This window comes from Capricornis sumatraensis, chromosome 6 (assembly GCF_032405125.1).
Source record: "Capricornis sumatraensis isolate serow.1 chromosome 6, serow.2, whole genome shotgun sequence".
Taxonomy (NCBI): domain Eukaryota; kingdom Metazoa; phylum Chordata; class Mammalia; order Artiodactyla; family Bovidae; genus Capricornis; species Capricornis sumatraensis.
In genome coordinates this window covers 32,964,279-32,992,117 of record NC_091074.1, presented here as the reverse complement: position 1 = coordinate 32,992,117, position 27,839 = coordinate 32,964,279, and the positions used below count along the sequence as shown (strand labels likewise).

At 41.7% G+C, this 27,839-nt stretch overlaps 1 protein-coding gene across 3 annotated transcripts in view; it reads right to left on the bottom strand.

The window, feature by feature from the left end:
- Nucleotides 1–27,839, bottom strand: part of SLC24A2 (solute carrier family 24 member 2) — a 268,004-nt gene that overhangs the window by 149,231 nt on the left and 90,934 nt on the right. The gene's annotated exons all lie outside the window — the stretch shown is intronic.

Below are 27,839 nucleotides of genomic sequence, written 5' to 3'. Positions count from 1 at the left end.
ATTTTTTTTAATTTTTAACATTAAAAAATTTATTTCATTGAAGTATAGTTGATATGTTGAAGTATAGTTGATATAGCATCCCTGTAGCTCAGATGGTAAAGAATCTGCTTGCAATGCAGGAAACCCAGGTTCGATCCCTGGGTTGGGAAGATCCCCTGGAGAAGGGTATTCTTGCCTGGAGTATTCCATGAACAGAGGAGCCTGATGGACCACAGTCCATGAGGTGGCAAAGAGTCGATATGACAAAGCGACTAACACTCTTATTTCAGTTTATGGTTGATTTACAATGTTGTGTTAGTTTCTGCTGTACAGCATAGTGATTCAGTTATAAACACACACACACACACACACACACGCACGTTAGTCGCTCAGCAGTGTCTGATTCTTTGTGACCCCATGGACTATAGCCTGTCAGGCTCCTCTGTCCATGGGATTCTCCAGGCAGAAATACTGGAGTGGGTAACCAGTCCCTTCTCCAGAGGATATTCCCAACACAGGGATGGAGCCTGGGTCTCCTGCACTGCAGGCAGATTCTTTACCACTGCACCACCTGGGAAGCCATATATATATATTCTTTTCCATATTCTTTTCCATTATGGTTTATAATGGTGGGATTTCCCTGGCGGCTCAGATGGTAAAGCATCTGCCTACAATGTGGGAGACCCGGGTTTGATCCCTGGGTTGGGAAGATCCCCTGGAGAAGGAAATGGCAACCCACTCCAGTACTCTTGCCTGGAGAATCCCATGGATGGAGGAGCCTGGTGGGCTACAGTCCATGGGGTCGCAAAGAGTCAGACACAACTGAGTGACTTCACTGTGGTTTATTACAGATACTAAATACTATTCCCTGGGTGGCACAGTAGGACCCTATTTATCCATCCTACATATGACAGTTCAAATCTGCTAATTCCAAACTTCCAGTTCTTCCCTCCTCCACACCCCTCCTGCTTGGCAACCAGAAGTCTGTTCTCTACGTCTGTGTCTGTCTCTGTTTCACAGACAAGTTCATTTGTGTCGTATCTTAGATTCCACATAAAGTAACATCATATGGTATGTGTCTTTCTCTTTCTGACTTACTTCACTTAGTATGATAATCTCTAGGTCCACCCATGTTGCTGCAAATTCACCTGCTAAATCATTTATTTTCTGGCTTCCTCCTCTAGAAGGTAATCTCAAGAGGGCAGGAATACTGGCTCTCTTGTCCACTGCAGTATCCCTCAGCTTGGCCCAGTTGAGGTCTGGGGCACCAAGCAGGAAGCACACCATCTGTGGTCCAGTGGAGAAATGGGGTCTCACTGGCATTTTGGTGTCTCCATTCCCTTTGTCTCTAGTTCATATTGCTCAGTTAAAAACAGTTTTTGAGTGCTACTCTCTCTCTATAGCACAACCACAGACTCTAAAGTGGTGGGCAGTAACACAGCCTGCTAATAGAGCAGCAACATGTTTGGCCATGATCTTTGTTCTCAGTTAGCATGAGCATCACAAACACATTCTCAGGAGCTACAGATTAATGACTGGGGAGATCGCTGGCTTTTACTCTATAGTGACTTGCCGGGAGCCAGCGTGAGGAACTCCACCCATGGCAAAGGTCATGAGAAAGGAGGCTTGGCATACGCAAAGGCGTGATCAAGCCTCAGGAAACCCCCTGTTCCCAAGCATCTAACCCCAAAACCAGAGTCTGTTTTATGCTCTCCCCCATAACCGTTTCTCTCGGAGAAGGAGTAAACGTGCAGCTCCAAGGCAATAAAAATTCTTTGGGTGTGACAAGAGTGTTTCAGCTTACGAACTCCTCTGAAGGTTATCTAGCCCACCTGTATAGGTTCGTCCGGCCATGTGATTGTTTACAGCCTCCCAATCTGAGAGGCATGAGATGTTTTAGACTTACTAAAGGTAAATTCTTTTGGGGAGTTAGAAATTATTAGTATAATGGGTTGGTTAGGAATTATATTGGTGAAGGGTTTTTCATTTGTTGTGTCAATAATTGCTGCTAATTCCCTGCTCTGGGTGGGACAAAGATGTCTCAGGTCAAACCTCTCTGCTGACAGACTAGCTTGTGTGACAGCATTATCCATACTCCTGCCACATGATTGTTTACTACCTCTTAACCATAAACAGCACAGAGAGTTTTGGAGTATTTTGAGAGTCCTAATTAGCATAGGGCGTTTTCTTCTTGTTGAGTCAATGATTGCCGCCAGGCCTCCATATCCTTAGGCACCTGGGAATATATTAATCAATATATTTGGACTATAGAAAAGGAAATATAGTAGTTTTTAAGGTTAGCAATACTAGACTTTTTGAGTTAATGGATTTTCTCTTTTGTAATAGATCACTGTGCTTTGTTATAAATCACTGTGTCCTTGTTATGTAAAAATGTAACTTTATCATATCTTAAGACTAAATAGATCTTAAGGGGAGCATTGGTGAAAGGATTTTCATTTGTTGGGCTGATGTTTGCTGCTAAATCTCCATGTTCCCTACCCTTATATTGAATATAACTAGCATATAGGAAGAAATAACTATTAACCTTTAAGCATATAGGAGAAATAAGTACTAACCTTTAAGACTAATCATGTTAACCTTGGGTTAAATAAATTCCTATCTTGATTGTAACTCACTACACCCTCACCCTATAGGAATGTAACTTTATTTGGAGGGTGGTGCCTGGTTTAAGAAAAAACACCCTTGGAAAAAATAAGTTTTTTGGTTATCAGAAAGAAAGGATCATAAAATCCCTAAGACCTTTTTATGTGAAGCACCTGATTTTGATAAAGGTCAGGACTGCTGACCGACCCCCGTGACTCTGTATTCATCCCTATGTGTAACAAAAGGTATATAAGCAAACCCAAAAATAAAGAAATCGGATCAGTTTCCGGAAAGACTGATTCCCCCATGTCGCTTCTTTCTTGCTCCCGTTTTTCTGGCTGAATTCCCATCTGGAGCATGGATGCTATTCCACGTAATCCAAGTTATTCAGCCTCTTTTTCTCCACTAATCTTCCAACTACACTATCCATTTCTAATCTCTCTCTATATCTGTAATTAAATATGTATTTTTCCAAAGAAAAATACACCTTCGAATCACCCTGGATCCACCGGGGCTGGACCCCAGCAGTGACTTATTCAGTCAACCTGTGTCTGGGAAAGAGTATATTATGTTTGCAGAATATTTGAGAGGAGAGTGACAAACACTTGTTTGCAAAAACAATTCCTTCATGCCACCAAAACAGGCACTGATGGATGGGTTCCACTGGGCTGATTTATCATCATTTCTCCTGCCCAAATCCACCTGCTTCATCTTCCTGTTGACATTTCCTATGCAGATCTCAGTGCCGCAGGTTAATTGGAATTGGGACCTAGTTAGGGGCCTCTGAAATTCATTATCTTGCATCATGGATGAGATTTACGTGAGCATTTACTGAAGTGAGATTCTAATTTTAACAGTGCTGACTTGCAGTGATGAACCTTCGGAAATGTTCCCTGGGCCAGCAGTAAGATTCTCAATGGGTAAGGCAGCACACACAAAATTACGTTTAGTAACTTCCTTTTGGCATTGGTAGTAGACAGGTACATATGGGACTGAGGTGGCTGAGTGCAAAACGTGGGCCATTCTGGCAGCCCAAATGGGAGAGACCGTACCTTAAATTGCTAATAAGTACTAGAAGGAATAAAGATGTTTGTTTCCTGTAATAGTAAACCTTTTTTTAGAGCTGTTTCCCTTCCTATAAATTTTAACAAAAATGTCAAAAGCAGAAAAAAACTTTAATACCGAGCCCCAGGAGTGGAACAGTCTCAATCCCTGTGGCCACGGTATGTGGAAAACCCCAGAGGAGAGGCCTGTTTCCATGGCAAAGTCTAATCAGCACATTATCTTGTGTGATACAGCAGCAGTACAGGGAACAGGAGAAACACAGCTGAGGAAACACAGGAATGCACGGCGAGAAATAGCACAGCATCTTTAGTTCGGGATCAAAGAGATTAAATACGTAATTATTGGAAAGAATTTTTGTACTCCTTCTAGCAAGTGATGGAAGATGTGGAAGATTTTTGAAGGTAGGGCCCAAAGGGAGCCTCCAGAAAAAGGAATGGCTTTCATCCATTTTCCATTCTTTTCACTTTATGTATTGATTGGCTCTACTGCCCTGGAGTGAGATGGATTAAAAAACAAAACAAAACTGATGGCAGTGGTTTTTAAAAAGAAAAAGACTTACAGTAAAAAAAAAAAAATGCAGACTAAGGTTGCAGTAAAGTCATGAGCTCACAATGAATATTTAGCTTCACAAATGTCAGTCTTAGCAAAATGCTGATGTAAAATTCTAGTGCAGGAAACTCGCCAAAGAGAGGAGAGCAAATCCCTTTAAAGAATGTTAGCTGAGTGTTTACTAGTTATTACAGTTTAGACACCATAATGAGCGCTGTGGGGAAATCACTGAAGGCAAAACCCCCACAGGTAAGGAATTCACAGATTAGTGGGAGAGAGGGATGGCTAGAAACAAGTACAAAACTGGCCGATGGGAAATACAGGTCTTCAGTGCATCCAAGAAAGGCCAAGAGTGATTGCCTTAGCAGAGGGAATGCAGAGGGTTCCAGGGAGATGACATGGATGCTGAAATGTATTTTCAAGGCTGCAGATGAGCTCACTGTCCTTCTAGAAATGGAAGGGTCTGGAACAGGAGATGGCTATTTGGTCTGGTAGCACACAGCCATTCTGATCAAGTGACCTACATTACACACTCTGTAGCCAGCATCTTGTTTGCAAATTGTGCTCTGAACTATTAAAAAATCTCTTCGAAAAATCTTCGTACTTTTAATGAAAGATGCGGTCAACCAAACTTCATTAATTAAACAACGTTCAGTTCATTTACCCACTTGTATTAATTGGAGGCTTCCAATTAAAGCTGCTGCTGAAGTAGCAAGGATTATTACAATGGGTGATGGAAATCTAGCTGAGAGCAAACAACTGAATACAGACAGGGTAGCTTTTCTGTGGTTAAACGGGAGGATTCCCCAGTGGCTCGGCAGTAAAGAATCTGCCTGCAATGCAGGGGACATGGGTTCGATCCCTGGGTGGAGAAGATCCCCTGGAGAAGGGCATGGCAACCCAATCCAGTATTCTTACTGAGAAAATCCCATGGACAAAGGAGCCTGACGGGCTACAGTCCATAGGGTCACAAAAAGTTGGACATGACTGAAGAAAACAGCACACAAGAAAGTTTGGGGGGAGTCATTTAAGAACACTGTTGGTGATCTGATGCCCAGGACACTAGGCGAGGAGCCACCAGCCCTGGGGACCTGAGCTCTATACACCCTCTTTGTTTTCTTTCTTTTTTTTTTTTTTGAAAATAACTAATTTATGGGTTTAATCAAAATGTCTACCACTCTGAATTACTTCTTTTTTTTCCCTTTTTTTAATTTAATTTTTTATTTATTTATTTTTAAATTTTTATTTTACTTTATTTTGCTTTACAATACTGTATTGGTTTTGCCATACATTGACATGAATCAGCCACGGGTGTTCTGATGCTTCCTGGCAATTCCTCTCTGGCTCCTTACCATTTCCCTCTTGGGGGCTAGCCCTTAGGATTCTATGGTTGCAAGCAAAAAAGAAACATTTTGTTAACATGGAAAAGGGAATTTATTGGAGAGAAATGGGAGAACTCAGTGGATTGAAAGAAAATCAGAAATCAAGTTTAGAAACAATAGGCATAGTGTTCTCTGGGGTTCTAGGCAGTGGGAACTGATGGGTGTCTCCCTACAGGGCCATTGGCCCCAATTTTAAAACTCTTTTTTTCTGTTTTTGTATCATTTTACTCGAATGTCTAAGGCCCAGGATACAGACAGGGAGGCTTCCTTGAGCTGTGTAGCTGGTGCTAGAAGAACAGATCCTTTCCCGAAGTAGACCTCAGGATGCTGAAGCTGAGGGAAAGAGAGGCCCGTCCCCCATCCCCTGGGGTCTCCCTCTAGAACCCAGGTGACATCATTAGAGCAGAGCTCCACTCAAGAAGCACTGATAACTGACGATGCCTTTGGACAAGAGGGTCAAAACCAGTTTCTGTGATAATCAAGGGGAGACAGTACACATGTCCTCCAGCACTTAGTGCATGTGGCTGGGGAGGGTCACACTTCCACACTGTAACTGAACACGACAACCCTGGAAAAATGAAGGAAGATGAAACCCGGAGCGCATCTGATGGGCAAACATTAGGAGGTCTGTTTTCATTTGGGAGGCTCCAGGGTGGTGAGTTTCTTCCAGCCTTGCTGAAGAAGAAATGAAGTTTAGAATATGGTTCTTCCCATGGTGGGAGCCTAAAGGTGAGAAGAGTAGGTATATTATATAAGAAAACCGGAAAAAGCCATCTCCGAAGATGATAAGACGGTGGCATTGCAGAGCTGAGTCCTAACCCAGTTCCACATTGACTCTGTCACGGTAGCCAGCACGAGTTAACCAATTCACTGTGTTTTGGGAATGTGTTAAAATGGGCCATGACTTACTCCTGCCTGCCTAGTGCTAAGTAAATTAAAATTTTACATGTCCTTAGGAAGCTCTGTGGGAATTCATGTAGAAGACTTGAAGGTGGCCTGCACCTGGGAGCAAGTAGCAAAGTGAATGCCTTTTGCCCAGGCAGGTGGTCCCACACACTGGGCAGTGGGTGTGACAGAAAAGGGCTTCTGACTTTCTTCTGCTGGCCACATTCTTCATTCTGAAACAGTTGTTCCAACGTGCCCCACACCTCGCTTCTCAACTTGTTTCGGAGCTTTCGAGTTTTGCAGCTCATGGCTTACTTCTCGTTTGTGGTTCTACCTTCCCCATTCATGTGACTTTAGGACTGGTTCTCTGGCTTTGACCTTTGCTTTTGGCCTTGAGTCTGCCTCAGTTTCCCACCAGTTACTACTTTCCGCTGTCTTGGTAAATACTACAAGTTAGAGGACTGATTTTGGACCCAGAAATTTGAGTGATATATTCTCCAGTCGGGTGCCCTGACCCTGTGAGAAGACCTGGGCAGTGATCAAAAAAGCCCATGTTAATGAAACATTCCTCAGCCTTGGCAGTTCCATGTGGAATCATCCCTCTGCTCCATATGTGTGTCTTCCTGTGTTTATGCATCAACTCTTGGTAGTTTCTAATAATTTAGCTCTCCTTTTTCCATTTCATTAACCTGCTAGGCAATATTTCTGCATGCTTGGAGAAAAGCTCTGTGAAGGCTGCTTTCAGTGATGGGTGAAATGATTTCTATAAATAATTTGCAAATCAATTGTTCAGCTTGTAGACATCTTGATGAAGAAAGGTGCTATTAAATGCAAAACACATTTAATAAAACTTCATTTAAAAACTTCATTTGAGTGTGGAGCATGCGACTAATAGGGCTTCCCCACGGGCTCTGTGGTAAAGGATTTGCCTGCGATGCAGAAGACATGGGTTCGATTGCTGGGTCAGGAAGAATCCCCTGGAGGAGGTAATGGCAATCCACTTCAGTATTCTTGTCTGGAGAATCTCATGGACTGAGGAGCCTGGCGGGCTACAGTCTATGGGTTTGCAGAGTTGGACACGACTGATGTGGCTGAGCACAGCATAGAGCACGCATGCTACTCACATTCTGTAAAGGGATCCCTGGACTTAGAGTAGGGCAAACTTGGGCTTGATAATCTGGGCTTGCTGGCTCCCTGCCTGTGTGACTTTAGGCAAATCATGCAACTTCTCCAGAACCTGTTTTATTTTTTTTCTTTCTGCAAAATGAGGGAATAATGTCTCCCTCATTGTACGATGGCAAAACCAAAGCAAGAGAACACGTGTAATTGTTGCTAATAAGACACTAGATATTCTTCGGTAGGCGGATTACATTTTTGTTAAATCTGAGTTGGAAAACTGAACCTGAAGGTGACTGCACATAGAGGTTGAGGTCTATGAGAAATTTCTGGGGATTTTTCCTGTTTTTTTTTTTTTTTAAAAGAGTTGTACTTCAGTTGACTAGAGATCAGATTTCCTTAGAATAAGATTTGTTTTTCCCTTCATTTTAAGATACAAATCAGATGTGTTCCTGGTGAATAGCTTTCATTGAGAAAATACACTAGGAGTGCACGTGTAGACATTTTAAAAAAACATTTCACTGATTCTGGGTTTCTTAAGTGTCCCCAGCATACATGGCCTTCTCTAAGCCACAGGCGTGTTTGTTATTTTGCATGTCCCAATGCTATGCTCAAAACTCTCAGAATTTAGATTCTCTTAGTGTGTTATTTTGAGTAAATATAATATCTCATAAGGTTAAGCTACAAATCGCTAGTGCTACATCTGAGTGCATAAGATAAATTACAGTTGACCCTCGAACTACATGCAAGTTAGGGATTTGGACCCCGCACACGACTGAAAATCTGTGTATAACTTACAGCTGCTCAGTTGCTCAGTTGTGTCCGACTCTGTGACCCCACGGACTGTAGCCCCCCAGACTCCTCTCTGTCCATGGGATTTTCCAGGCAAGAATACTGGAGTGGGTTGCCATTTCCTCCTCCAGAGGCTCTTCCCCATCCAGGGATCAAACTTGTGTCTCCTGCACGGCAGGCAGATTCTTTACCGCTGAGGCACTGGGGAAGCCCATAACTTCTATTCGGCCATCCACATGTGTGTTTCAATATATGCGGTTCTTCTGTATCAGTAGTCCCCCCACATCTGTGGTTCCACCCAACCTTGGATTGTGTCATTACTGAAGCATTTACGGTTGAAAAATATCCACGTATAAGTGGACCTGCAGAGTTCAAAGCTGTGTGGCTCAAAGGATCAAGTGTCGTTTGGTTTAAATCTCACATAAATCTGAGATTTTAAATTCTATGGAACAAATTAATGTACATTTATTAAAACAATAAATCTTTAATGAAAGAGCCCTTTACTGAGATGGAGGAGAAAGAACATATATTAGGGACTGCACTGACAACAACTATTTTCTTAACCATTTTACTCATCATTACTTCATCACATTTTCAACACAACCTAACAAATCAATCATCATTATTGCCATTTTACAGCTGAGGCTCATTAAATGGTCTACGTACATGAGCTCATTAAGTGGTTGAAGCCATAAATGGTCCAGCTTTCCAGACTCCCTAGCTAGTGCCCTTTTTCCCAAAGAGGGAAAAATTGCAGCTGAATCAGTCACTTGTCCTGCAATTTTTTATAAAGGTTTGAGCTTCCCTCAAAAGGTCAGGTTCTGAGATTACTCAATTTGTGTCAACAAGATTGCTACAGCTCTGATGATCTGATATTCTCACTAGTAAGGGGAGCTAGTGAGAGACATCTGGATGTTAAGGCTCTTCTTTCAACATAACTAATCCTCAGAATATTCATTCTATTATAGAGTATGGTGATGAGATCCATGATATCATGTTTATGAGACTTTTCAAAGAGTAAATGCCACAGGCCAGCTGATAAGAAAGGGAAAGGACTTTTCACTGTAGCACAACTAATGTAACTTTCATCATAAGCAAAAGGCTTCCACTGCTGACCGCATCTCATGTGTAAGACCCTACACTAGTGCTCATGTTTCTCCCACCAGTATCTACTACTCCTCTTTTTGGATACAGCACCTCAGCTGTCATGGAGGACCACTTTCTCTTCTACTGTGTGTCCATCTGATGGAGGGAGGATTGGATCCCATCCTCAGCTTCATGGGACCAGGTGACTCGGCCTGGTTCAGTTGCTGCATTTTACTTCCTGGCCACGGCTGCAAGCTGGTTAAATGCTGGAATTGATGGAAGAACCGCTGGGAAAGAGGAGTTGGCTCTCCTTTGGCACGTTTGTGCCAAATTCACATGTTGGAATTCTAATGCCGGACGTGATGGTATTAGGAGGCAGGGCCTTTGGGAGGTGCTCAGGTCACAAGGGTGCAGCCCTCATGAATTAGTGTTTTATAAAAGAGACCTCACACAGCTCCCTAACCTCTGGTACCATGGGAGAAAACAGCAAAAAGATGCTGTCAGTGAATCAGGATGCGAGCTCTCACCAGACCAGCACCTTGATCTTCAACTTCCAGAACTGTGACAAATAAGCTTATAAGCTATCCAGTCTCTGGTATTTTGTTACAGCTGTCTGAATGGACCAAGACATGGATGCTCGGCTGATGCAATGAAAACACAGAGTTGCTGGTGCCTTTCTTGTTTATTGTACAAAGAGCTTGAGTCAGAAGACAATGGAGAGAAAAACAATATTGAAGGCAAGAGAAACACAGAGAAAAGCAAAACCCAAATGTATTGCTCAATACCTCCCTAGATTCAGCCTTGCCTGAAGCTGCTGGACAACTTGTTTTCTAAGTTACTGCATTTCCCTTTTCTTTTTATTTACTGTCATTTAAAAAAGTACAGATAATTCTCTACAGTAGGTTTTTATACATTATCACCTAATCCTTTTACTTATCCTATCAGTTCAGTTCAGTCGCTCAGTTGTGTCCGACTCTGTGACCCCATGAATTGCAGCACGCCAGGCCTCCTTGTCCATCACCAACTCCTGGAGTTCACCCAAACTCACGTCCATCGAGTTGGTGATGCCATCCAGCCATCTCATCCTCTGTCGTCCCCTTCTCCTCCTGCCCCCAATCCCTTCCAGCATCAGGGTCTTTTCCAGTGAGTCAACTCTTTGCATGAGGTGGCGAAAGTACTGGAGTTTCAGCTTTAGCATCATTCCTTCCAAAGAAATCCCAGGGCTGATCTCCTTTAGAATGGACTGGTTGGATCTCCTTGCAGTCCAAGGGACTCTCAAGAGTCTTCTCCAACACCACAGTTCAAAAGCATCAATTCTTCGGCACTCAGCTTTCTTCACAGTCCAACTCTCACATCCATACATGACTACTGGAAAAACCATAGCCTTGACTAGACGGACCTTTGCTGGCAAAGTAACGTCTCTGCTTTTGAATATGCTATCTAGATTGGTCATAACTTTTCTTCCAAGGAGTAAGCATCTTTTCATTTCATGGCTGCAGTCACCATCTGCAGTGATTTTGGAGCCTCCCAAAATAAAGTCTGACACTGTTTCCACTGTTTCCCCATTTATTTCCCATGAAGTGATGGGATCAGATGCCATGATCTTCGTTTTCTGAATGTTGAGCTTTAAGCCAACTTTGTCACTCTCCTCTTTCACTTTCATCAAGAGGCTTTTTAGTTCTTCTTCACTTTCTGCCATAAGAGTGGTGTCATCTGCATATCTGAGGTGACTGATATTTCTCCCTGCAATCTTGATTCCAGCTTGTGCTTCTTCCAGCCCAGCATTTCTCCTGATGTACTCTGCATATAAGCTAAATAAACAGGGTGACCATATACAGCCTTGACATACTCCTTTTCCTATTTGGAACCAGTCTGTTGTTCCATGTCCAGTTCTAACTGTTGCTTCCTGACCTGCGTACAGGTTTCTCAAGAGGCAGGTCAGGTGGTCTGGTATTCCCATCTCTTTCAGAATTTTCCACAGTTTATTGTGATCCACACAGTCAAAGGCTTCGGCATAGTCAATAAAGCAGAAATAGATGTTTTTCTGAAACTCTCTTGCTTTTTTGATGATCCAGCGGATGTTGGCAATTTGATCTCTGGTTCCTCTGCCTTTTCTAAAATCAGCTTGAACATCAGGAAGTTCACAGTTCATGTATTGCTGAAGCCTGGCTTGGAGAATTTTGAGCATTAGTTTACTAGCATGTGAGATGAGTGCAATTGTGCAGTAGTTTGAGCATTCTTTGGCACTGCCTTTCTTTGGGATTGAATAAGTGTAATTTCTCCCGTTTTAAAGAAAATTCAGTCCCAAAGTCCTAAATCGTTTTCCTCTATGGTTCATAGGAGAACAGCTGGTGCTAAACAATGGATGTGCACAGTGCACAGTAGATCCTGGGAGGACTGAAAAGGAGGGATTGGCTGCAGTATATTCACCACCAAAGAGGTCTACTTCCTTTCTTCGTGTGTGTGTGTGTGTGCACCAGCAAAAGAGAAAACAGCATTGAACTGAAGCAAAAGAATCATAGATTTGTACACAAATCTCTACATAATAAACACCTTTGATGCTGCCCAAGATAATTTCAGAAGTCTAATGCCAGAAGTCTAACTTTGTCAAGGAGATGTTTTACTCAAGTTTAGTCCACTGGCAACACTGGAACACTCTCTGTCTTTGAAGATGTAACCAAGAAAGAATGAGAGGAACCCTCACAAACATAGGATGCCCATGTCTATAAGAAAGATTCTGGAAGGGTCTTTCATCAAGAGGCAGAGGTCTCAGGATGGAATAATGCTCAGCGTGGTGCCTGTCGACCCCTGTGACTTACACTGATGTGGTGACCACAAGGAAGGCTGAGCTGTGAAATACACACCCAAGGAAGAGAAGAACATTTCATGGGTACAGAGAGATGGGAGCAGAGGAGGTTATTTAGAAAACTAAGAAAAGGACTACTGAGAGCCAGTCTTCACAGAGCTTGGGGTGGCTGAAGACCGCAGGGAAGGCTCTGTTCCTGCTGACTCGGCCCTCCATGAGCCGCTGTCATGATTGGGCCACATCTGTGTACAATGTGTACTATTACTAACCTACGACTTTCCTTGAAGTGGACTCACTTTTCTTCTACTTAAATACATCCTTGCTGATTCTAGGTTTAGAGAAAGCATGGGTTTAGTCTACCAGTTACATACTTTCTCTACTCTATGTTAACATAAGCATATAATCATTAAAAACGTTTGTCGTACCACCTAAAATCTTTTCAAGAGCCCCAGTGATGTTTATGCTGCTCACTGCAAAATACTGTATGGAACAAGTACTGGTCTTCAAGGCAGGAACACCAGGTGTGAGGATGTCAGATCCTCCCCTAGGAAGCTGTGTTGCTCACAGAGCCTGTGTTTCAGTGCTGCTTTCATGAGCCCCTTCTATCCCCTTCCCTCTGCGCTGACCCCTCCAAGTGTGTGTGTCCTCAGTTATGTTCGACTCTTTGTGACCCTATGGACAGTAGCCCACCAGGTTCCTCTGCCCATGATATTCTCCAGGCAAGAAAACTGGTGTGGGTTGCCATTTCCTCCTCCAGGGGATTTTCCCGACTCAGGGACTGAAACTGCATCTCCTGTGTCTCCTGCATTGGCAGACCACTGAGTCATCCAGGAAGCCCCCTGACCCCTCCAAAGTCTCAGCTTTATACTCCAAGGCAGAAGGTTTGTGCAGGCAAACACTGGCATTAGAAAAATGAGTATAAAGTCAAATGTGGGACTTTTGCAAGAGCTTGAGTACATGATTACTACCTTCTGTCCACAGAAAAGGGTAAAAAATGACTGAGAAGTTCACTGCCTTATCCCATATCCAAAAGCAAGGGCCACCAAATGACATACTTATTATAAATGAGTTGTAACTATGGAGAAGGCAATGGCACCCCACTCCAGTACTCTTGCCTGGAAAATCCCATGGATGGAGGAGCCTGATGGGCTGCAGTCCATGGGGTTGCTGAGGGTTGGACACGACAGACTTCACTTTCACTTTTCACTTTCATGCATTGGAGAAGGAAATGGCACCCCACTCCAGTGTTCTTGCCTGGAGAATCCCAGGGATGGCAGAGCTTGGTGGGCTGCCGTCTATGGGGTCGCACAGAGTCGGACACAACTGAGGTGACTTAGCAGCAGCAGCACACATAATTAAAATGTAATTTTGAAATTTTTTCAAACCTTAGTAGGAAGCCAGATTAAGTAGAAACAAGTCATGTATCTGTAAAAGTCACAAGAGAGTCACTACCTGAACTTTGGGAACAGATTTCCAAAGACAGATTTTGAGAATGCTTTTTCCCATCTGAATCCTATAGACACTGACAATGATCTGACCAGATTTTTTCTGAGCCATACTTGAAGACTTCAATTTAGAAGTTGATGAACTAGAGCACTGCAAGATGAAATGGAAGCCCCCTTATTAAGACCTTTCTTTTTTATGCTTTTATTTATGTGTTTCAGCTTCTCTGTGGATAAAATATGCCAGTAGTAAAACACAATACATGGTTTTCTTTCTGGATTGTAGGGAAAAAGATGCTTTATACATTTGGTGAATTCAGATGTAGTAATGGTTTCTCATCCTTTGAATATTCTTTATTTGCTCAATCTGCTTTATTTTTCTTTCAAACACTTGTTACTATATTTCAGTATTTCATTTGATGTGTTTAGTGTAACGTTCCTCCTCAAGACTATAAGCTTTATGAGGGCGAGGACTTTGTATTCTTTATCGAGTCTGCCTAGAACCTAACAAAAGGCCCAGCACATAGTAGGTACTCAATAAAAGTTTGTTGAATGAATGAATCCTGGTTAATCATCAAATGTTTACAATGAGCAAATCCTCCTATTTTTTCAAGATCTTAAAAGCACACACTTGTTAGTCATTCGACCTTTGTCAAGTCACTTAATCACCTCTCTTATGCAGATACCATTGACTCACTGGGAAATTGTGGGAATAAAATGAAGGAATATTCATGAAAGTGTAGACCCCTCTATGTAAGTGTTGACATATCTATTCATGTGTGTATGTATGTGTGTATATATATATATGTGTGTGTGTATGTATGTATGTATATATATGTGTGTATGTATGTGTGTGTATATATATACATATATATATGTATGGTTGAAACTCTTTGGCCCAGGATCTAGCTCACAGTAGGTGCACCATAAATGTCTATTATTCATATTATTCATTGATTTTTCTACAGAATATAGTTATTTCTTTCCCAGTTATCAGTATCCCTGTTCCAAGCCAAGAAATCAACAGATGAAAGCATTGCCATTATACATCTTAACTATTACTCTTTATATATCTATAATATGAAAATGCTTCCAAGCTCTTCTCAGTGAAATACACTCAGAGGATAAAAACAGAACAGGATGTCGACAAGACTGATACACACTAAAGTTGTTTTTTCTGTGCCTTCTAAAAGGTCAGTTTTGTTTTTAAGATACTTCTTACAGATAGAAAACAGTGTCAAGGAAAGGAGGAATGTGAATTTTAAAAAGGTGACTTCTTTGGCAATTTTTCTTCCTTTCTTCCTTTCACCTTCCTCCTTCCCTTCCTTCCTGCTTCCACCTCTCTCCGTTTATGTCTCTCTCTCTGTTGTCTTTATCCATTAATTAGAATTAAATTTTTTTATATCCTTCATATAAAATAAATATCTAAAAAAATAAGTAGATAAGGAGTAATGCTTGCTCCTTGGAAGAAAAGCTATGACCAACCCAGACAGCGTATTAAAATTAGAGACATTACTTTGCCAACAAATGTCCATACAGTCAAAGCTATGGTTTTTTTAGTAGTCATGTACAGATGTGAGAATTGAACCATAAAAAAAGGCTGAGCATAGAGAATTGATGCTTTTAAACTGTAGTGCTGGAGAAGACTCTTGAGAGTCCCTTGGACAGCAAGGAGATCAACCTAGTCAATCCAAAAGGAAATCAATCCTGAATATTCACTGGAAGGATTGATGCTGAAGATGCTGAAGTGCCAATACTTTGGCCACCTGATGCAAAGAGCCAATTCATTGGAAAAGACCCTGATGGTGGGAAAGATTGAAGGCGGGAGGAGAAGGGGAACGACAAAGGATGACATTGTTGGATGGCATCACCAACTCAATGGACATGAGTTTGAGCAAACTCTGGGAGATAGTAAAGGATAGGGAAGGCTGGTGTGCTGCATTCCATGGGTCACAAAGAATATTTCTATCTCAAGAACGTTACAATTTATTTTACTTTTATTCTCTGATTAAGAGAAAGCTACAGGGCAAGTAACAGGTTAAAGACTGTTTAAAGGTGAATGTTGACCAAAGGAAAGATAAGAACTGTGATTAGATGAACATGCATTACACGTTTCAAGGGTTAAAAATGCAATGCTGAGAAATGTACTTTAAACTGCATATAATGCAGCCATGAAATTAAAAGATGCTTACTCCTTGGAAGGAAAGTTATGACCAACCTAGATAGCATATTCAAAAGCAGAGACATTACTTTGCCAACAAAGGTCCGTCTAGTCAAGGATATGGCTTTTCCAGTGGTCATGTATGGATGTGAGAGTTGGACTGTGAAGAAAGCTTCTACTGCTGGTGCTAAGTCACTTCAGTTGTGTCCGACTCTGTGTGACCCCAGAGATGGCAGCCCACCAGGCTCCCCCGTCCCTGGGATTCTCCAGGCAAGAACACTGGAGTGGGGTGCCATTTCCTTCTCCAGTGCATGAAAGTGAAAAGTGAAAGTGAAGTCGCTCAGTCGTGTCCGACCCTCAGTGACCCCACGGACTGCAACCTACCGGGCTCCTCCGTCCATGGGATTTTCCAGGCAAGAGTACTGGAGTGGGTTGCCATTGCAGCTGAGCGCAGAAGAATTGATGCTTTTGAACTGTGGTGTTGAAGAAGACTCTTGAGAGCCCCTTGGACTGCAAGCAGATCCAACCAGTCCATTCTGAAGGAGATCTGCCCTGGGATTTCTTTGGAAGGACTGACGCTAAAGCTGAAACTCCAATACTTTGGCCACCTCATGTGAAGAGTTGACTCATCGGAAAAGACTCTGATGCTGGGAGGGATTGGGGGCAGGAGGAGAAGGGACAACAGAGGATGAGATGGCTGGATGGCACCACAGACTCGGTGGACGTGAGTCTGAGTGAACTCCAGGAGTTGGTGATGGACAGGGAGGCCTGGCGTGCTGCGACTCAGTCGGACACGACTGAGTGACTGAACTGAACTGATAGGGATTTATCATAAAGAATTCAGATACGCACAAAGATACAAGGACAAGGACACTAGACAAGGATAATGATGCCAGCATTGGTTCTGGAGGTAAGAAATTGCAAACCCTAATTTCTCACACCTTTCAGACAGGTGAGACTACCCTATGGAGATAAGAGGCTTAGTGCCAGAGGAAAGTTAACCTCAGAAGCTTTGGACTCAGAGATACCAAACACAGGCAAGGGTGGGCAGAGTGCAGAGTGAAAATGACTGATTAAGTGGCTGTACCAGGCTCTTCTTGTCTGATTCTCCTCTCTCAAGGACAGGAGACTGGAGGAGCCCTTCTGTAGAAAGGGGATGAGCCCAGAGAAAATGCTTTTAGAGACTTAAACTTGAAGCAAATAAAAAGCCCAGTCTATCCTTTATTTACTCTAGAGCAGTGGTTCTCAACTTGGGGGGTAGAGGGGGGAAGAACTGTCTCTAAGGGACAACTGGAGCCAGTTTTGATTGTCTTGACTAGAGGCAGGCAGTGCCACTGGCATCTAGAGGGTACAGACCAGCGAAACCACTAAAGAGCCTACCAGACACATAACAGACCCCACAACAATGGCTTATTCAGCTCCAAATTCCAATAACACTGCTGTCGAACTTTGGCTTAGAGTAAAGCCCACAATTAATGCCTGTCCCTGTCTAGAATCACTCACAGAGGACTTCAGCTGGCTTCAAAGGATGGACTTTTGGACTTCCTCCTCAAATATGAATGGCTGGTCCTTCCACCACACATCTGACAAAAGCCCCACAATGAATGGCAGAGACAAAACCAAATAAACACCCATCTAATAAGAAAAACAGCCTAATAATATAAAATGATTGGCAGGAACACAGACTATGCAAAAAACTTAAAAAAAAAACAACAAAACACTTGTAACTGGTACAACCAGCCCTGAAATGTAAGCTGGTGCTATCTAGCAAACGTAAAGCTGAACAAACTGACCCAGTAATTCCACTTGTAGGGATTTATATCAGAGACACTCTTGCACGTGTCATGAAGAAAGATAGATTATTCACAGAAGCATTGTTTATTAACAGCGAAAAGCCTAATTGTTCGCCAAAAAGAGAATGGATGGATTGACAGCAGTCTATTCACATAGTTGAAAGCCACAAATTGTTTACAATGAGTGATATGGAGCTATACATTTCAATAGAGATACATTTCACAGACATAATGTTGACCAAAAAAAGCACATTTACAGAAGACCCTATTCATTAACATACTACTTATATAAGTTTAGAAACATGCGATACTTTACTATATATCTTTTAAGAATTTGTTATACCTATTAAACATGTAAGCAACACATTTTAGTATCTACCAGATTCAAGGTGGAGGTTCCTTCTAGATGGCAGATGAGAAGGAAATATGACTGTGAGGTGTACACAAGAGAATCTGCACTCTGAAATGTTTCATTTCTTAAGCTGAATTTGGGGTTTAGAGTTGCTTATTATATTCTTATGTCTTTTTTATGTTCCAAATTATATTACATTAAAAGTATTTTAATATTTTCAAAGAGAAAATAAAATACTATATCCAGTAAAAAGTAATATTCTCATTCATAAAGTAGGAATTCTAAAAATACAGTTGTTCTAAGAAAGTCTAATGTTCAGTAAAGTTATTACATGCTTTAAAATAGAAAATTAAAATATATGTATAGGGTTTTAAAAAATAAATATATAATTTAATTCCAAACACATAATTTAAATTAAACCTCAATAGCATCACTCTAAAATGAACTGATTTTTTCTTTTCTAATAATAGCATATATAAAGACTGAATCATGTACCCATTTGGAGCATCTTGACAAAGCTGAAAGAGGAGGATGAAAATTCTGGCTTGAAACTCAGCATTAAAAAACTAAGATCATGGCATCCAGTCCCATCATTTCAGGCAAACAGAAGGGGAAAAAGTGGAAGCAGTGACAGATTTTATTTTCTCAGGTTCCAAAGTCACTGCAGACTCCAAAGTTGACTGCAGCCATGAAATTAAAAGACTTTTGCTTGCTCCTTGGAAGGAAAGCTATGACAAACCTAAACAGTATATTAAAAAGCAGAGACATCATTTTGCTGACAAACGTCCATATAGTCAAAGCTATGCTTTTTCCAGCAGTCACGCATGGATGTGAGAATTGGATCATAAAGAAGGCTGAGTGCTGAAGAATTGATGTTTTCAAATTGTGCTGGAGAAGACTCTTAAGAGTCCCTGAGACAGCAAAGAGATCAAACCAGTCAATCCTAAAGGAAATCAACCCTGAAATTCACTGGAAGTACTTTTGCTAAAGCTCTAATACTTTGGCCACCTGATGTGAAGAGCTGACTCACTGGAAAAGACCCCAATGCTGGGAAAGACTGCAGGCAAAAGGAGAAGGGGGCAGCAGAGGATGAGATGGTTATATGGCCTCATTGACTTAAGGGACATGAATTTGAGCAAACTTTGGGAGATAGTGAAGGACAGAGGAGCCTAGTGGGCTGCAATCCATGGGGTTGCAGAGCTGGACATGACTTAGGGACTAAACAACAACATAGATGGATCTCAGAAGTCATGTCCCATGTCCAGCTATTTTCTACTAAATGTTGTCCATATCAAGTATGGGGGAAAATTACTAAATTTTAATTTTAAAATTGCTAAAGAAAAAAAGCTGATTATATTATAAAAACATTTAGCAGTTATGTTCCAAAATAAAAAATTTAAGAAACTAAAAACCAACATGTTTGTTAATGCTTTAAGATCTCATCAGTGAATTAAGTCCCTCAGATAAGTGGCTACATCAAAAGCTTTTAAAATTGTAATAATAACTTCTGCAGTTATGTAACAAATGCCTTTCTCTTTGGCACTAATTTGTTCTAACTAGAGAAATCATTTGGGAATTGAGAAAAGCTCAAAAAGCCTGTCATTTTTAATCATATAAATAAGTGATACAAGTAAAACTGAGTGGATTCATTTTAATTTCCTTATACTGGCTTTGCTAAAAGTATTTTGTCATTTTACAAATATTATATACCAAGAAGTAAAACTGTTAAAAATATACACATTTAACAACTTAAACGTTCATTATTTGGGAAAAAATGATCCTCAAAGACATAATTTACATTTTCCCGTTTCACTGGCTTCATAAGTACTCAATAAATTAGCTTTGGAAACTGAAATGATAACTTCATCCTTTTTTGGGGACATGTTTAAAAAATTCATATAAAATATATTTGTAATCTACTCATTTCATGTATGGTGTGCTTCCACTAAACACGAAAAATCTATATGTTTCGATTAGTAAATATATATGTAGACATGGTCTGTAACCAAAAAAAAGACAAAGAAACAAAAGTGTTTTAATATGGAAAATTTTTATCTGATTAAAATTCCCTGGCTAGTTATTTAAATTTATCCTAGCAAGTGCCTATAAGGCAGGATGCTAATGTAGCTGTGTTTACAAAAATAAAATGGTAACCAAGAAGATCTTGAAAATGAGGTTTGTAAGATCTCCTCCAGCTCTGATATTTCACTCATTTATCCTTTCATCATTAGTGACTTCCTGCCTTCCTTTCTTCCTTCCTCCCTTCCAGATACTTCCTTCGTGCCATGCATTGTGCTAGACTCTGAGAGTAGAAAGAAAAATAAAATGAAATGGGCTTCAGCTACAGTGCATCAGCATGAGTGATGGGAGGCAACTACAAACCCAAGCCTGTAATATACACAGAATTCTCCACATTTTGTGGGAGAAGGAAAAGAAGCTTGCCCAGGGCACACACACATAGAATCCTCTGTATAGAAGATGCTTAGTTCACATAGCATATCATATGACATTTCCATCCACTTACCGTTGAACACAGGGAGACACAGAGAGGCGACCTAACTTGCTGAAAGTCACAGAGCAAGTTAGAAGGCCAACACTGGAACATATGTTCTGCTGTAATGTTCTCAACAAATGTGTTGAGAACCTGCCAGGTGTCTGGCTCAGAGCCAGGAGCTGGGGACCAGAAAGATGATTAAGAACCAGTTCCTACCCAGAGGCGTTTAACACTCTCCTGCTGGCACTGACTTGACGTGGGAGTTTGGGGAATCATTTTAATATTGTACTGTCTTGGTATCTACTGCTGGGTCTTTGAGGATCGAAGCCACGTGGAAATGCACCTGGTACTGAGTGTGGATTAGAACACCTGATATAGTACACATGGGGAAGCCAGCTCACCTGCAAAATGCAAATTAGGAGACTTTTTTCCACCTATCAGTCTTGCGAAAGTTTAAAAATAACAACACTCAAGATGTAGAAACTGGCTCTCACCTACTGCTATTGGAAATGTAAATTTTATGTTTAAATGTCAAAATTGCTGTATTCTGTGTAATAGTTTAAACCAGGAATGATGATTATGTTCAATAGTCAGTGATATTTAAATAAATTAGGCTTACATTCATGCAATGCTATGGTATATACAGCAGTTTCTTTATTTTAAATTTTTATCATATATTGGAGAACAGTTGATTTACAATGTTGTGTTCAGTTCAGTTCAGTCACTCAGTTGTGTTCTTTGCAACCCCATGGACAACAGCACCCCAGGCTTCCCTGTCCATCACTGACTCCTAGAGCTTGCTCAAACTCATGTCAATTGAGTCGGTGATGCCATCCAACCATCTCATCTTCTGTCATCCCCTTTTCCTCCCGCCTTCAATCTGTCCCAGCATCAGGGTCTTTTCCAATGAACTGGCTCTTTGCAACAGGTGGCCAAAGTATTGGAGCTTCAGTTTCAGCATCAGTCCTTCCAATGAACATTCAGGACTGATTTCTTTAGGATTGACTGGTTTGATCTCTTTGTTGTCCAAGGGACTCTCAAGAGTCTTCTCCAACACCACACTTCAAAAGCATCAGTTCTTCGGTGCTCAGATTTCTTAATGGTCCAACTCTCATACCCATACATGACTACTGGAAAAACCAGAGCTTTGACTACAGACCTTTGTTTGACAAAGTAATGTCTTTGCTTTTTAATATGCTATCTAGGTTGGTAATAGCTTGTCTTCCAAGGAGCAAGTGCCTTTTAATTTCATGGCTGCAATCACCATCTGCAGTGATTTTGGAGCCCAAGAAAATAAAGTCTCTGACTGTTTCCATTGTTTCCCCATCTGTTTGCCACAAAGTCTTGGGACCAGATGCCATGATCTTTGTTCTTTGAATGTTGAGTTTTAAGCCAACCTTTTCACTCTCCTCTTTCACTTTCATCAAGAGGCTCTTCAGGTCGTCTTCGCTTTCTGCCATAAGGGTGGTGTCATCTGCACATCTGAGGTTATTGTTATTTCTCCCGGCAATCTTGATTTCAGCTTATGCTTCATCCAGCACGGCATTTCGAATGATGTACTCTGCAGGGAAGTTGAATAAGCAGGTGACAATACACACCTTTGACTACTCCTTTCCCAATCTAGAACCAGTCCGTTGTTCCATGTCTGATTCTAACTGCTGCTTCTTGATCTGCATACAGATTTCTCAGGAGGCAGGTAGGGTGGTCTGGTATTCCCATCTCTTTAAGAATTTTCCACAGTTTGTTGTGATCCACACAGTCAAAAGTTTTAGCATAGTCAATGAAGCAGTTGTTTTTCTGGAACTCTCTTGCTTTTTTGATGATCCAACGGATGTTGGCAATTTGATCTCTGGTTCCTCTGCCTTTTTAAAACCCAGTTTGAACATCTGGAAGTCCTCGGTTCATGTACTGTTGAAGCCTAGCTTGGATAATTTTGAGCATTACTTTGCTAGCATGTGAGATGAGTGCAATTGTGCGGTAGTTTGAGCATTCTTTGGCATTGCCTTTCTTTGAGATTGGAATGAAAACTGACCTTTTCCAGTCCTATGGCCACTACTGAATTTTCCAAATTTGTTGGCATTTTGAGTGCAGCACTTAATGGCATCCTCTTTTAGGATTTGCAATAGCTCAGCTGGAATTCCATCACTTCCACTAGCTTTGTTCTTAGTGATGCTTCCTAAGGCCCCTTGAACTTGCACTCTAGGACATCTGGCTCTACATGAGTGATCACACCATTGTGGTTATCTGAGTAATTAAGATATTCTTTGTATAGTTCTTCTGTGTATTCTTGCCACTTTTTCTTAATATCTTATGCTTCTGTTAGGTCCACACCATTTCTGTTATGTTAGTTTCAGGTATACAGCAAGATTCAGTTATACATGTATGGTAGATTCAGTTATACATATATCTATTCTTTTTCAGATTCTTTTCCCATATAGGTTATTACAGAATACTGAGTAGAGTTCCCTGGGCTATACAAGTAGACCCTTGTTTATTATTTATTTATGAGACAATTTCTGAAGATTATTTAATGATCTGGGAAAACACTCATCATCTAATAGCAACTAGAAAACCAGGATATTAAATATATATGGTATGAAGCTACTTTTCTAAAAATACAGTGTACATACATAGCTGTATTACATGCAATGGAAGGAAATATATTTCTGGGTGATGATATTACAGGTTATTTCTATTTTCTTTTTTACTGTATTGTCCAAATTTTCTGTAAGCTGATTCCATTAATTTAATAATTAGGAACAAAAGAGTATTGAGTGTGAAGCTAACTTTTTTCTGACAAGATTGATTCTCTGAAATGAACTGTCTACTATCAACTGGTATCAGGCCACCATGACTCAGCCCCTTCTGGGCTGGATACCACAATGGTCTGGAAAAGCCCCGTGACCCAGACTTGTTTTCTTGCTTACTAGCTGAAGATTTGGGGAAAACAATTGGCTCAGAGGGTAAAGAATATGCCTGCGTTATAGGAGACAAAGGAGATGCGGGTTCAGTTCTGGCTCAGGAAGATCTCCTGGAGAAGGAAATGGCAACCCACTCTAGTATTCTTGCCTGAAAACTCCCATGACAGAGGAGCCTGGCGGGATACAGTCCACGGCATCACAAAAGAGCTGGACACGACTGAGCGCACACATTGACAGATGCTAGAAGCAGACTGAGGCTCAAATCCCAAGTGACCAGCTTCTTCGTTTTATGACATCAGTCAAAGTACATCCATAGCCTCGTAGAATCTTCCCCTCATCATTAGTAAAGTGGAGCTATTAATGCCTTCTTCAGAAGGTCACTGTGAACTGAACACCTTGTGTAAATGCTAGTAAAAGTTAATTTCCTTCCTTTTTAAGGCTTGACTATTCACCACCCCACCCTGACTCTGAAACAAGGATGAAAAAAAAAAAAAACCAAAAACCCTCCATCACCAGCACTATCTATTCTAATTTTAAAGCATAGTTATTTTTAATATGTTAAAAATGTATAGCCTCTCGTTTATCTACCCTTTAATGGTCTGGACCTATAGGGAGTCAGCACAGCTTGGATAAGGTAATGTGAGGACTGTGGACACATTTTAAGGGAGTGTTTAATCTGAGCTGACATCTGCCATACAAAGGCTCTGAAACCTGAAGCACTTCTCATCAAGGCAGGCAGAGTAGGCAGAGTAGGAGGGGTGAACGTCCTTGCTCTGATGTCCTGAAGTGATTTCAGCATATTACGTCTTCCTGGATCCTGAGTTTATCGAAATAGATGCATGACATTCTCTAAATGTGTAGAACTCAGAATTTCTCAGGCTCAGTGTCTCTAGTGTCAACTGACAGCCGCACGTCTTCAGTGTTTCCTTTAATTAACCTTCTCCATTTTCAAATCAATTTTCTCACTTCCTCATGGTGTGACTGCTATTCTAAGGAATGCAGACCTAAGGGATCCACATTTCAAGGTTCCAGGGGTTCATATGCCAAGTCTGGAACTCTGTCCACAAATAGATATTCAAGCACATCTGCTGTCTCTTCTGTGCACCCAAAAAGTTCAAGGACCAAAATCCAAGTATCAGGGGATCTAGCCCTGTTTTATTTTCTGACCTCTGAGCTTCCTTTGTGAGGATCTTACATTATGAAGGCATTGTGGATGTGTGAGAAAGCAGGCAAATCCCCTCAAGGCCCTCCTTGTTCCAGGAAGATTAGTCTGTCAAATGCTGGGAGATTGGCTGGAAGGGCTGGTCTGCAGGGGAGATGATGACGGAGGCAGACTGGATGGGAAGAACAGATGAAGGGCACATAATGCAGATTGGGTGGGTGCCCCATCCATTTCTCTGGAGTCTCAGCACTTTACTGTGCTCTGGCTGACTTGGCATCACCGGTATCTTTGTTGCTGTAGTTCAATCACTCAGTTGTGTCTGATTTTTTGCAACCCCATGGACTGCAGCACATCAGGCTTCCCTGTCCTTCACTATCTCCTGGAGTTTGCTCAAACTCATGTCCACTGAGTCTATGATGCCATTCAACCATCTTATCCTCTGTCAGCACCTTCTCCCACTGCCCTCAAATTTCCCGAGCATCAGGGTCTTCTCCAATGAGTCAGCTCTCCACATCAGGTGGCCAAAATATTGGAGCTTCAGCATCAGTCCTTCCAATGAATATTCAGGGTCGATTTCCTTTAGGATTGACTGGTTTGATCTCCCTGCAGTCCGACTCTCAAGAGTCTTCTCCAACACCACAGTTCAAAAACATCAATTATTCAGCACTAAGCCTTCTTTATGGTCCAACTCTCACATCTGTACATGACTACTGGAAAAACCAGAGCTTTGACTATATGGACCTTTGCTGGCAAAGTGATATTTCTGTATTTTAATATGCTGTCTAGGTTTGTCATAGCTTTTCTTTCAAGGAGCAAGCATATTTTAACTGCATGGCTGCACTCACCATCCACAGTGATTCTGGAGACCAAGAAAATTAAGACTTGTGTCTACCTACCTTTACTAAAGAGCTGAGGAATTAACACCATCACCCCCAGAAGCCCTCAACTGATGACTGATCAGTTCAGTTCAGTTCAGTTGCTCAATCATGTCCGACTCTTTGTGACCCCATGAATCGCAGCACGCCAGGCCTCCCTGTCCATCACCAACTCCTGGAGTTTACCCAAACTCATGTCCATCGAATCAGTGATGCCATCCAGCCATCTCATCCTCTGTCATCCCCTTCTCCTTCTGCCCCCAATCCCTCCCAGCGTCAGGGTCTTTTCCAATGAGTCAAGTCTTTGCATGAGGTGGCCAAAGTATTAGAGTTTCAGCTTTAGCATCAGTCCTTCCAATGAACACCCAGGACTGATCTTCAGAATGGACTGGTTGGATCTCCTTGCAGTCCAAGGGACTCTCAAGAGTCTTACCCAACACCACAGTTCAAAAGCATCAATTCTTCGAACCAGTATATAAATACCTTACCCTTTGGGTGAAAGACCTCTAAAGTATGTTGCATTTATTTCCTATTGCTACTATAAAAAATTACCAAAACATAGAGGCTTAAAGCAACATACATTTATTATCTATTAGTTCTGGAGGTCAGAACTCCAAAATGGGTCTTAATCCAAAACAGGCTAAAATCAAGGTGCCAGCAGAGACAGGTTATTTCTGGAGGGTCTGGGGAGAATGATTTTCTTGTCATTTCAGCTCCTAGATGCTGCCCACACTCCATGGCTCTCATTCCCTTCCTCCATCTTCAAAGCCAACAATTAAACAACTTTGAGTCTCTTTCTGACTCTGACCCTGCTGCCTCCCTCTCATTAGGGCCATTTAGATTGGGGGCAGGAGGAGAAGGGGACAATAGAGGATGAGATGGCTGGATGTCATCACTGACTTGATGGACGTGAGTCTGAGTGAACTCCGGGAGATAGTGATGGACAGGGAGGCCTGGCATGCTGCGATTCATGGGGTCACAAAGACTTGGACACGACTGAGCGACTGAACTGAACTGAACTGAGATTACTTTGGGCCCACTAGGATAATCAGGGTAATCTTCCCATTTCAAGATCCTTAATTTAGTCACATCTGCAAAGCCACTTTTAAGACATAAGGTAACATAGTCACAGGTTCTGGAGATCAGGACATGGATCTCTCTGTTGGGGGACACTGTTTTGGCTGCCACATGTGTGTTTTACACCATCTCCTCAAGGAATAAGCTCTAATCATCCTAGTGGTGGTGGTCTGCTGCTGCCAAGTCACTTCAGTTGTGTCCAACTCTGTGCGACCCCATGGACGGCAGCCCACCAGGCTCCCCCGTCCCTGGGATTCTCCAGGCAAGAACACTGGAGTGGGTTGCCATTTCCTTCTCCAAGTGGTGGTGGTTTAATCCTTCACTATTATTTGCCTGCTTCCCCTTCCTGGCTTACTCCCCTGATCTATCAGTGTTTTCTGAACCTCCCAAGTAAACTACATGTACTCAAAGTCAGGCTGTGGGTCTGCTTCTAGGGGAACCCGAACTTAAATATTATGAGGGCAGGAGCCTGCACTAGTGGAAGCAGAGGAAAGAGTCAAGAAGGACAGACTGGACCAGTAGGGGAGAATGATAACAATGGGGAGGCAGAAAGGGGTCTGAATTTGAGGAAATGACATTAGGACAACAAAGTAGAAATGCCAGTTAAAGGGGTAGGGTGTCTCCTATGAGCTGAAGACTTTGAGACATGATGGAAAATGTTGCACTCAGAACTTTTGGGAAGATAACAATTTATTAATGAAATAAACAAGAGATCTAAAGGGCTTGGCCATCATCTGAAGTAATTTCCATCCCAGAGGCAGGACTGTGAGCCTCAGAAGAGCCTAAAATGTCTAAAACATGAGCTCATACTTTCCTTTCAGGGAACTTTTCATCTTCTTAGTGGGTGCTTTCCATACCAGGAAGGCAGGGTTCTAAACCCATTCTTTGTATCACATTAAATCCTTCTTGTGAGCACACGAGGTAATTATTATCATCATTCTTCCCATTTTATATTTGGACTAAAGATCACAGACATTAAGTAACTTGTCCAAGATTCTATGGACTATGGCAGAGGCAGATTTTGGAACTAAGCTGATTCAATTCAGAGCCTCAGATTATAATCACTGCTTTCTCCTGCTTTCCTCTCTCTCTCTTTTTTAAAAAGAACTCAAGAAGGCTCCTTCAGGTCTCATGAAGATAAGCCACCCACAACTTGGTCCACTTGCATTAGGAGCTTGGTCAATTCAGTTCAGTCGCTCAGTCGTGTCTGACTCTTTGCGACCCCATGAATCACAGCACGCCAGGCCTCCCTGTTAATCACCAACTCCCAAATTTACCCAAATTCATGTCCATCGAAT